Source organism: Trematomus bernacchii, unplaced genomic scaffold (genome assembly GCF_902827165.1).
Source record: "Trematomus bernacchii unplaced genomic scaffold, fTreBer1.1, whole genome shotgun sequence".
Classification (NCBI taxonomy): Eukaryota; Metazoa; Chordata; class Actinopteri; order Perciformes; family Nototheniidae; genus Trematomus; species Trematomus bernacchii.
Window position 1 is genome coordinate 9,588,521 of NW_022987564.1, and position 12,292 is coordinate 9,600,812.

At 40.2% G+C, this 12,292-nt stretch overlaps 2 non-coding genes across 2 annotated transcripts; both read left to right on the forward strand.

The window, feature by feature from the left end:
- The first annotated feature begins 937 nt into the window (after positions 1 to 937).
- Positions 938 to 1,109, forward strand: LOC117478483. Its single transcript, XR_004555447.1, has one exon. It is a non-coding gene; the product is annotated as a U1 spliceosomal RNA (small nuclear RNA).
- A 974-nt stretch (positions 1,110 to 2,083) lies between these two features.
- Positions 2,084 to 2,248, forward strand: LOC117478458. Its single transcript, XR_004555423.1, has one exon. It is a non-coding gene; the product is annotated as a U1 spliceosomal RNA (small nuclear RNA).
- Positions 2,249 to 12,292: the final 10,044 nt, after the last annotated feature.

Consider the following 12,292-nt stretch of genomic DNA (forward strand, 5'->3'; position numbering starts at 1 on the left):
ACTGAATAATCTGTGAATGATACACCAGCAAACGAGCGACGAAGTGGTGGGGTAAAAACTCAGTTGACAGCGAAAAACACACAAATGAATACTGTCAGGTAGTAATAAAAGACACATTGCACACAAATTCCCGAAGAAAAATAGCTCATTATGTCTTGTTAATACTGTACAGTGACAGTCTTGGGAGAGCCGCTGTTTCTCTACGCTCGGACAGCCCGCCCACTCCAAACACTCCATTGGACAGTACGACTGTAGACTTCTAATCACATGCGAGTACAGTGACTGTAGACAGTTAAGCCTTCTGATTTGCCAAATGTCTACAGTCGGAGTCCTGCCTCCAAACTCCATTGGACAGTACGACTGTAGACTTCCAATCGGATGGAAATGAGTGTAGACATGTGTCGAATCAGAAGGCTTAACTGTCTACAGCAGGGGTGTCAAACTCAAATACACAGTGGGCCAAAATTAAAAATTGGGTACTAGTCGAGGGCCAGACTGGTTCAATGTTTATTGCAAAACGTATTGAAATGAACTTATTGCACATATTAAACCTGGAACTAACAAAGCTTAAATGATTGCCTATAAAAACAACATTAAACATTAAATAATCAGTTGCATTCATTTCTTATGGCTCTATCTGCAGAGTCATTTCTTATGATTTCTTACATTTTTCCACAGGCCAACAACAGCTTCAAAAAAACAATTTCCCTCAAAGAAAAAAACAAACATGCCCTGTTGTCGCAAGAAAAAAAGTGCAAAAGGAAACATCCATTGAAACTCAGTTTGCTGCTCTGAGATGCTAGTTCAAGCCAGATACTTGGCATCTCATCATGCAAGTTCATCAATGTTTGGGGTCAGGCTCTGAGCTGAGGAGATCCTCAGGATTGAGTGAAGGTGTGCGTGCAATATACCGGCGGGCCAGATCTAATAGTAATTACAAATTATCCTGCGGGCCGAAATTAAATCCACCAAGGGCCTGATTTGGCCCCCGGGCCTTGAGTTTGACACATGTGGTCTACAGTGACTGTAGACTTTGCACGAACTTCAAATGTAGGAATCTCGACTGCATCATTTGTGGTAGTGGGGGACTGCGTTCGCGCTCTCCCCCTGATATATTGAACATTAACAATGGAAGATGCATCTAATGCAAACATGTTGTATGCCTCTAAATCTCAAGTGGTTCATCAATATAGTTCTGAGAAGTTGATGACTTTTAGTGGCAGTAGGAATTTATTCGACCTAACTTGTGTGCATCTACATGTAGGCCTATTTCATAACAAGCAGAGGAAGTACCTGTGACAATATTACTTATATATCCTCACATTCATTTTGATAAAAACAAATACACATTAAGATAATCCTGCTGTTATTAACTAACAATCACAGAAACGGTCTCTCTGTTGTTAAAAAAACCCGCTATGGAAGTAAACTGTCCATCACTGAATAATCTGAGAATAATTTACTATCCTTTTCCAGAGACAGAACATTAATACATACAAATCATCCATTTTGGCTCAAAGGAGCTGTTTTAGTTTGTCACCAAAGGCATACTGCCCCAAGAGTTGAAATTGAAAATGGTCTTTACATTAGTCAGGGGTCGTCCGTTTACTCAATAATAGAAAGGAACAGGTTGGTAACCATTTGATTAAAGAAGTATGTTCCTCCCGTTGGACGTGGATAACTCTGGTTGGAAACATAAGTATCATTATAATGATATAGCTGACTCTCCTTAAGTTTCCCGTCAGAGAACTTGGACATTTAGACAAGATATTATTGAAAACACCTGCCTGTCAGCCTTCCATCTGTGCACACATTTATCTCGTGCCCTCATTGGTCATGTGCGCGTTCGTGTGTGTTGGAGGAGGGGCTCTGTAAGGAAGTGGCAGATTTTTTCCGTTTGTGTATTTTCAAATTCTAGCGCACTCGAGCTGGTTTCTCCAAAATTACCTACCCCACCTTGAAAGCCAGGTTTTAAAAAATAAATGATGTATTTCGCATTGATAGAAGACATTTACGTTTTTGGCACCATCAGTTAGCATGGTTTGTCTGTGAATTGGTTTCCCATCTCACCCCGGTACAACTCATACTTACCTGGCAGGGGGGTCTCCATGATCACTAAGGTGGATTCCCTACGGCGAGGCGCGGCCATTGCACTGACGGCTGCGCTGACCTGTACGAATCCCTCAAATGTAGGAATCTCGACTGCATAATTTGTGGTAGTAGGGGACTGCGTTCGCGCTCTCCCCTGATTAATTATGAAAATTAACGATGGAAGAACTTGCAGCTAGCGCAAACAGAAGGATTGAACTGACAATAGGAACCCAAGTGGTTTATGATCGATGATTCACTTTAAGATGTTGATGACTTTTAATGGCAGCAGGAATGTATTCGACCTGACTTACTTGTGTGCAACTATTTAATAACAACCAGAGGAAGTATCTGTGACAATATTACTTATATATCCTCACATTCATTTTGATAAAACACATTTACATCAAGAGAATCCTGCTGTAATCATCTAACTCTGTGTCTCTGTTGTTAATAGAGCATATTTTTCTTATATTTCAACAGTTTTACGACAAACTGACATGGAAATTATTTTTTAAGATTGACAAACATCATATGTGTAATTCAAACGGGATCGAAAGATAATCTTTCTCTCTCCATTGACTTCAATACATACTTTTTACGAAATAAGGTCCCATGGGGCGGAAGTAGAAGGGCGGGACTTCGCCTCTCTATCGGATGGAAATGAGTGTAGACATTTGTCGAATCAGAAGGCTTAACTGCCTACAGTGACTGTAGACTTTGCACGAACTTCAAATGTAGGAATCTCGACTGCATCATTTGTGGTAGTGGGGGACTGCATTCGCGCTCTCCCCTGATATATTGTAAACATTAACAATGGAAGATGCATCTAATGCAAACATGTTGTATGCCTCTGAATCTCAAGTTGATGACTTTTAGTGGCAGTAGGAATGTATTCGACCTACTTGTGTGCGACTATTTATTAACAAGCAGAAGACGGACCTGTGACAATAGGCTCGCCTCGAAAGTAGACGAGAATAGCCGATCGCAGCCGGGGGAGGTCTCAAAAAGCGAGTAGTATGAAGCTGCAGCCTCGGAGGCTGCACTCTCAGGGAGTAGTATGAAGCTGCAGCCTCGGAGGCTGCACTCTCAGGACCACACTCTCAGGACCACACTCTCAGGACCCTAGTTGTTTTGCAACATCGCCACCTAGTGAGCAGGAGACATGAATATGAACGACAACGCAGAGAGTGTGAGTAGTGTGAAGTGCTTTTAAAGTTTTATTTGTTTAACATTAATAACAATTCCGGTGTCTTGAAATGAAGTGTGATTAGCTAACATTAACTATGATAGTCTTAAGGCAATACAAACAAACATCTGTTAGCTTATGATAGCTTCTAACAGTATTAAAGGCACTAAAAACAATTATTTGTTAGCTATAGCTTTCGGCAAAAGCTAATGCTAATAGCATTAGCTTCATTAGCATATTTGATTATTTGTTTAATGAAACTGTAGCGTGATTTTGGCAAGCCCAACTAGGTGTCCTACATTAATTGTTGATTTAATCACTAATTACAGTAAGAGTGTGAGTAATGTGAATCATGTTGTTTGTTTAAAGTTAACAGCTAAATGTCATCTGTTAGCCTATGATGACTCGCTGCAAAACCAACTGTTAGCCTTTTTGTTTATTTGTTTAATGAAACCGTATGTTATGGTTATGTTATTTAGCAGAGGCTTTTATCCAAAGTGACTCACAAAAAACATAAAAGAACCATAATTAACATTAGATTATCAATACAAATAGTTACATAGTCAGTTACATTACGTATTACATTTTTAACAGGGTAATTAGTCATCTGTAACCTACATTTAAAAAAAGTAAACTTCCCAACCCTGATCATTAATTATAGTCAGCTAATTAATTAAACTTCAAAGGATGACAAAAGCATGTCAATATGATCTGTCTGTCCGCTACATTAAATCAGCAGTAGCCTAATATAAGTTCTGTCTTCAGTGTAAATGCTTCTTTAATAGTCATTGTATTACTATTTGAATTCATTGTAAATAATCTTAACTGTGCTGACTGCCTGTTTACTGTTTATCAGACAGTCTCATCATTTTGACATGTTTTGTAATATTGCATGAGGTGTTTTAGTCAGTTATTATGTCGGCCTATTCTGTAGGTTAGAATCTGTCGTGTCAGAATCTAACAATTAGGCCTAATTTATGTCTGTCTGTGAAAGTATTTCAAAATGTTCAGTTTGACCAATTAGGCTCTCTCTTTTTCAAGATGCATATTTCAATCCAAGAAGGGGGCTTCCCGGGGTACTGCAGCTGGAGCTGTTGTCTGGTGGTTGAGGGAACAGCAGACCCCGCCTCACCCCAGTGAAGAATCCACAGTGCCCAATAAATAAAAATGTATTCTGCACTGAAATTCCTCTCGTCAAATTGCATGTTTATCTTTTGCAGCCTGGTGCATAAACACACTAACGGGCCGTCTCCACAGCAGCGTTAAAAAAATCTTGGAGGTGGGCGTATCTGAAGCTTGAGGATTTTTTGCAAGCAACCAATCACATGAATCTCCCGCCCGCGACATACGAAGCAAAAAAGCCCGAAGTAAACTGGATATAAACTCCCCAAAACAGGCGAAAACCTACCACTGTCTCTGCCACCTCCCTCCATGCCTGGCTCCTCCGGTTTATATCCCGGTAGGTCTGGTCATAAAGCACCGGGTGATTGATTCGCTACCGCTAATTTCTCCTCCATTTTTTGGAATATGAGGAAATGACCTGCGGTATTTCTCTCCCAGCATACACGCCGTTTGATTGGCTAGAGCTTGAACTGTCAGATTTGCGTACACGGGATTTGATTGGCTGACGCTTCCTCCTCAGCTTCAAAAGTTGAACATTGTTCAACTTTGGATCTTGAAAATCCTGAGAATCTCCGCTCGCCTGCCCACAATGCATTTCGGCGAAAGCGAAAAAAAGTGACGTCACCCCATTCAAAGTGAATGGGCAGAAGCGTTTCAAGATTTTTTAACGCTGCCGTGGAGACGGCCCGTTACAGTTGTTTTTGAGTAATCTAGCACCTCTTCAAAGACACATTTGATTTGATTTATTTCGAATGTGTAATACAATAAAAAAAATATATATAATAATGAAATGAAACAAGAGAATTATGATACTGTAGAAACATAAGCAGTATCAAATTGATTCAAAGGAGTTTACACTTATTTAACCCCACCCCTTCTCCCAAAAACTAAATTAACAGTTTTGTTTTGTTTTAACAAAATATACATCTAAATGTATGTCTACATACAATATACATTTACAATTATAAATAGATGATATCATTATTACTACAATATATATATATATATATATTTATGTTGTATGTCAAATTTGACAAGACAAATATAAAAGACTATCTTTTTACATCTGATTGATTGATTGATTGAAAAGTTTATTAACAGCTTGTATATTGGGTACAGTACAGTACAGCTCAAAACATACAATTGTTAAGGGGATGCAGACCAGAGAAAGACTTTCGTCTTGTTTACATCAGGGTCCCCCATTTCCAATTCATCATATCATTTAAGACATATAAGACATATTTGATATACAGATGGCTTATTTACAATTTACATACAGTTGGTTTTTTACATACAGATGGATTATTTACAATTTTCATTTTAGATTTCGTTCTAATACATCCTAACCGGACATCTAAGACATACCAAGTCTACAGATATACAGTTAGTAACAGAGTCTAAAATGCGAGTATATACATAGATGGGGGGGAAGCTGTCCATTGTACGACAGGTTGAGATTTGTACCATTACCGGGGCCAGTTTTGCAATGCTCTCCCGCGAAGGTGCTCTTTAAGAGAGGTTTTGAAGGTAAGTATAGTTTTACTTTCCTTTACAGTTGTGGGAAGAGTGTTCCACCTTGATGTGGCATAATTCCGAAACGTGTATTCCCCCTTTTTTGTGCCAAATCTGGGTTTTACATGATTTGTGGAGCTCCCTCTGGTGTTATGATCATGGTATTCCTTGACCTTTGGGAAGAATTTTGACATGTACATGGGTACCATAGAGGTGTAGTGGATCTTGTAGACCAGGCCCATTGGAAGTAGCTGTACTCTGTCGTCTACTCTAAGCCATCCTAGGTTGTCAAAGTGGGCAGAGGTGAGGTGGGTTCTAGATGGAAGGTCAAGCAGTAGTCTGACCAGTTTATTTTGCGATGTTTGAAGTTTTATTTTTAGCGCCTTGGAGGTGCTATGGTACCATGACATGCAAGCATAGTCATAGTACCCTTGAATGAGTGCTCCTGCCAGAGTTTTCAGGGTGTTTTTGTTTACCAGAGAGGAGATCCGGTATAGGAATCTAGTTCTTTGATTGACCTTTTTTATTACATTGGATGCCATTTTGTCACAGGAGAGGTTTGCCTCAAGAATAGATCCTAGGTATGTAATTTCCTTCTTACTAGTGACAATAATGTCACCCACTGCAACTGAGAAGTCGTCGGATTTGCTGAGATTATGTTTCGAACCGAAGAGAATGGACTCTGTTTTACCCAGGTGTAATGATAATTTATTATCGGCGAGCCAGGTGCAGATTCTGCCGAGCTCGGAGCTGAGTGTTTGTTCAACCTGCAATCTGCTCCTGTCAGAGACCAGCAGGGCTGAGTCGTCCGCGAACAGGAACAAGTTGCAGTCACATGCTGATGACATGTCATTTGCATAAATTAGGAACAGTAACGGACCTAATATGCTTCCTTGTGGAACACCACAGCTCACTGGGAGGGGGGGGGACAGAGTACCGTTTACCTCCACCATCTGTTCTCTCCCCTCCAGGTAGGATTGCATCCAGTTCACCGATAGTTTATCAAAACCAATTGCTTTTAGCTTGTCAATCAGAATGGGGTGATTGACAGTGTCGAAAGCCTTTTGTAGGTCCAGCATCACCATGCCGCAGTATTTACCCTCGTCCACCTCTTGTTTGATGTGGTCGTTCAAATAAAGAAGGCATGTGTCAGTGGAGTGGGATGTTCTAACATACATCTGACATACAAAATACATTTGTTATTAAAAATCAAAAACATATTAACAACAACTTGTTGTTAATAATAATAATAATGTAATTTCAGTAAGAAAAACATATTTTCATGCATTTTTAGATGGTTAATAACAAGCATTACAATGTCTAAAGAGACTCGCAGTGTATGAGACTCAATACTCGCTGGTTGTACTTTTGCGGTCATCCAATCCGCTAGGTGGCGATGTTGCAAAACAACTAGGGTCCTGAGAGCGTGGTCCTGAGAGTGTGGTCCTGAGAGTGCAGCCTCCGAGGCTGCAGCTTCATACTATTGCAAAAAGCTCGCCTGAAGTCGGACAGCTCGGAGTCGGCTTCTTCTTCTTCTTCTTCTTCTTCTCTCGGTTTTTTGGCGGATTTCAAACAACTTTAAGGTGCATACTGCCACCTCCGGAGTCGGCTTGACTCGGTTTGCATTTATAAATGCACACGGCATCAATTGCACGTCTGTCCGTCCTGGGAGAGGGATCCCTCCTCTGTTGCTCTCCCTGAGGTTTCTCCCATTTCCCCTTTAAACTGTGGGTTTTTCTCTGGAAGTGTTTCCTTGTATGATGTGAAACGTAAGGACAGAGGGTGTCGTATTGTCATACTGATATTCTGTACAAACTGTGAAGTCCACTGAGACAAATGTAACATTTGTGATATTGGGCTATATAAATAAACATTGATTGATTGATTGATAAAGAATGGACAAATGTGTTTAATCGTTAATGTCAGATATGTACTAAGTAAATATATTTGTTCCTGCTCAAGATTAGATTCAACTTTATTGTTATTGCACATATTACAGGTACTGAGACAACGAAATGCAGTTTAGCTTCTAACCAGGAGTGCATAAAGCAGTAAAGTGAAAAGTAATGTACACAATCTACAGAATAAAATATAGAATGAATTGAATGATGAATAAACAGTGAGGGGTATGAATACACTATACACAGTAGCCTAGCCTAGTATGAACAGTGTGTTGTATGAATATGCTAAGATATATAAAGTATGACAACGGTAAGCAGTGCAAGTATAGTATACAAATATATAGATATTAATTTAATGATGATAAACATTGTGGAACAATGATGAAAAATGTGAATGGAAGTGGCGACGTAAAACTGACACAAAACAACAACACACTTTTGCCGAGCCAATGGAGAGTTTCATCCCCAGCACGGGGTAAAACCCACCAATGAGCGCTCAGCTCGAGATACCAGCAAGTCGTTTCCCATCAAGCATTTCGCTTCCGCAGCCCGTGGAGAGAAACTGCGCCGCCTCGCCGCGCCTCGCTCTCAAGTCTGCGGGCGTCTTTGTCCCGCGAGATTTCAACGTCTCATGTAGGCGAGCCTCCAGAGCAAGTCGGACAAAATGACTAACCATCATGCAACGCACTAGCAAGACGTTGATCGCAATTGCGCATGTCTGCGCAGATCTCGCTTGTCTCAAACAAGCCTAGTATTACTTATAAATCCTCACGAATTTACATAGAGTGGCGAAGTCCCTCCCCTTCCGGTGGACCTCCATGGGACCTTATTTCGGAAAAATTATGTATTGAAGTCAATGGAGAGAGAAAGATTATCTTTCGATCCCGTTTGAATTGTGCCACGAATTACACATATGATGTTTGTCAATTTAAAATATAATTTTGCAAGTAAAAAAAAAAAAAATGTGTCGTAAAACTGTGAAGTAACACATTTGTTTGTGTGAAACGCTCAATGAACTACATCTCTGGTCAACAACACACTAGTGATGGGAATTATGGCTCTTTGAAGGGAGCCGGATCTTATGGCTCCGTTCCTTTCAAAGAGCCGTTCAAAAGAGCCGTTCAAAAGAGCCGTTTTTTCAAAGGGGGCGGGGTTACTAGGTTTATCTGCGAAATAATCACCAGGATAATGATTGACTGTATTGCCAGACCTAATGTCAAAAATCTGCATTGTAAACATGACACAAGGTGGCGCCATATCCATGTCATTCATGTCAGTGAATGTACTACTTTGAATTGACCCTCTGTATGTGTTAAGTAAATAAAGTTGCCTTGCCTTGAATGAAATTCACGCAACTCTTAATATTAGATACCGTGTTTTTAAGTGGCGATGGAGATTATTTGTTATCCTGCTTTAAAGGATATTTTGCCTTTACAAATGGTGCGCTTTATCACTGCCTGGGTTTTGGTTGAAGTGCATCCAAATGCTGCTGCGCTTTCAAGTTTGGCTCATTTTCCATCCGAAAAACACGTTGTCTACCTGTCCTGTACCACTTGTTATGACTTCTCTCTCTCGCGTATTCCCTTAAGACCCACCCCACCTCACTCCTCGTGCTGAAACCTACCAAACAGAGTAGGGGCGGGTCTTCACAGAATACGTTTGGGGAACAAAATCAAGCTTTTTAAAAGGCGAGTGGATTTTGGCAGGCAGTGAGTGCGGACCAACGATTGAACGATAAAAAGAACGGCTCTCACCAAGTAGGACTCGGTTCCCCTCGTTCGTACCAAAGAGCCGTTCAAAAGAATCGGCTCGTTCTTGACCGACACATCACTACAACACACGTCACCACCAAGATGGCCGTCACTACTGTCTTGTCAACAAAACGATTGACTACCCTCACTATCACCACAATGAAACACGTCCAGAAGAATGTCATGCAAAGCTGTCTGCCTGCCTGCCTGCCTGCCTGCCTGCCTGCCTGCCTTCGATTCTCTCTGAACTGCCTGGTCTTTTTAATTTCAACCATTTGTGCAGATAGCATGAAGTAGAAAAGATCGCCGATGCTAACGTTAGCGTTAGCATTTCTCCCCCGGGCTTAAATTGTGTATTATAGAATGATCACACCGGTGACAGTACTCTTCAAACGGTTCACGAAATATGACTACTACTCTTACTGTTTAACATTTTGGGTTACTTAATGTTACTTCATGTTAAGGCTAATAAAAATGACAAGGCTGTAATGCTAACTAACGTGCTAGCTACTAGCTAGGTAGCTAACTTGATCAAGCCACTCCTGGTCCTTTCATCAGACGGGAAGCAAAAGAACGAGCAAGACTCATTGCTGGTATGATAACAACCTGGTACTAAGCACACAGGCATCTTGTTAAAGTTATCTTATCTTAGCCAGCGCCATATAGATAGATTCTATCTATATGGCCATATAGATAGATTCTATCTATATGGCGCTGATCTTAGCTTTCTCTTAGTGGAGGAAAACAATTGTGACATCACTTACGCGACTCTGGGATTTGTAGTCTTTCTAGTTGCGTATTTTTCATAGTCTTATATTTCAACAGTTTTACGACAAACTGTGACTTTTTTGACATGGAAATTATTTTTTAAGATTGACAAACATCATATGTGTAATTCATGGCACAATTCAAACGGGATCGAAAGATACGTTTTCTCTCTCCATTGACTTCAATACATTATTTTTCCGAAATAAGGTCCCATGGACCGGAAGTAGATGGGCGTGACTTCGCCACTCTATTAAAGGTGGGGTAGGTAAGTTTGAGAAACCGGCTCGAGATACACTTTTTGTTATATTCCATGGAATGCTCTTAAAGGTGGGGTAGGTCATTTTGGAGAAACCAGCTCGAGTGCGCTGGAATTTGAAAATACACAGCCGGAAAAAATCTGCCACTTCCTTACAGAGCCCCTCCTCCAACACACACGAACGTGCACATGACCAATGAGGGCACGAGATAAGTTTGTGCAGATGGAAGGCTGACAGGCAGGTAGGCCATCCAGTTATTTTAGCCGGGCCGGCTTAAATGATTGGTCGTGCTTTTTATAGTACTACGGCTTCCACAGATTAAAAATTGTTATGGATTTTTTGTCAAAGCACTTAAGATATTCATTGCTATCGGGATGTTAAGAGCATTCCATAGAATATAACAAAAAGTGTATCTCGTGCCGGTTTCTCAAACGTACCTACCCCACCTTTAACATCCCGATAGCAATGAATATCTTAAGTGCTTTGACAAAAAATCCATAAAAAAAATGTCATCTGTGGAAGCCGTAGTACTGTAAAAAGCAGTTAAAAATTGTTATGGATTTTTTGTCAAAGCACTTAAGATAGTCATTGCTATCGGGATGTTAAAGGTGGGGTAGGTACATTTGAGAAACCGGCACGAGATACACTTTTTGTTATATTCCATGGAATGCTCTTAACATCCCGATAGCAATGAATATCTTAAGTGCTTTGACAAAAAATCCATAACAATTTTTAATCTGTGGAAGCCGTAGTACTATAAAAAGCACGACCAATCATTTTAGCCGGCCCGGCTAAAATAACTGGATGGCCTACCTGCCTGTCAGCCTTCCATCTGCACAAACTTATCTCGTGCCCTCATTGGTCATGTGCTCGTTCGTGTGTGTTGGAGGAGGGGCTCTGTAAGGAAGTGGCAGATTTTTTCCGGTTGTGTATTTTCAAATTCTAGCGCACTCGAGCTGGTTTCTCCAAAATTACCTACCCCACCTTTAAGATAATCCTGCTGTAATTCTCTAACAATCACAGAAACGGTGTCTCTGTTGTTAAAAGAACAGCTATCGAAGTAAACTGTCCATCACTGAATAATCTGTGAATAATTATCTATCCTTTGCCATTTCCCCTGTGTAGTTTTTCCCCAAAGCATCGAAACATACATGTTTTATTCATCTCCATCAGAGAAATACGTGCAATTGTTTAATGTGCAAGCCGATCTAGGAATACAGAGGTAATATAGTTCATATATCAGTTTTAAGGTGTTTTGTATTTTACTTTGGAGTATAACCCAATTAAGCAAATTCAGTTTTTCTAATCCAATACACCCCAGAGCTAAATAGGGTACAGTTTTATTCTACTGCATTCATTATTCAGCTTTAGTTACTGTTCATATTACATTTCACATCATTGCTGCATTGCTGTAAACAAACTGTCCAACACGTTTAAATTAAATAATGTCACTTTACATCAGTCAGGGGTTGTCTTTGGTAAACATTGAGTAGATGTGTCATACATTCATCGTTTAATATGTCCCTGATACCACACGGGACACTAGCACTTTAGTGTCAGAGGGCCTCTGTGTTTTTAAATGTTTGGCTGATTTCCTCAAGGCTTTTTGGTCAGTAGTTTGAAAGAGAACATTGTGTTCAACTTGTGTTTTTCTATCTTGTGTAATTAGACAACAATCTATGAATGAAACAGAATAACTTAAGA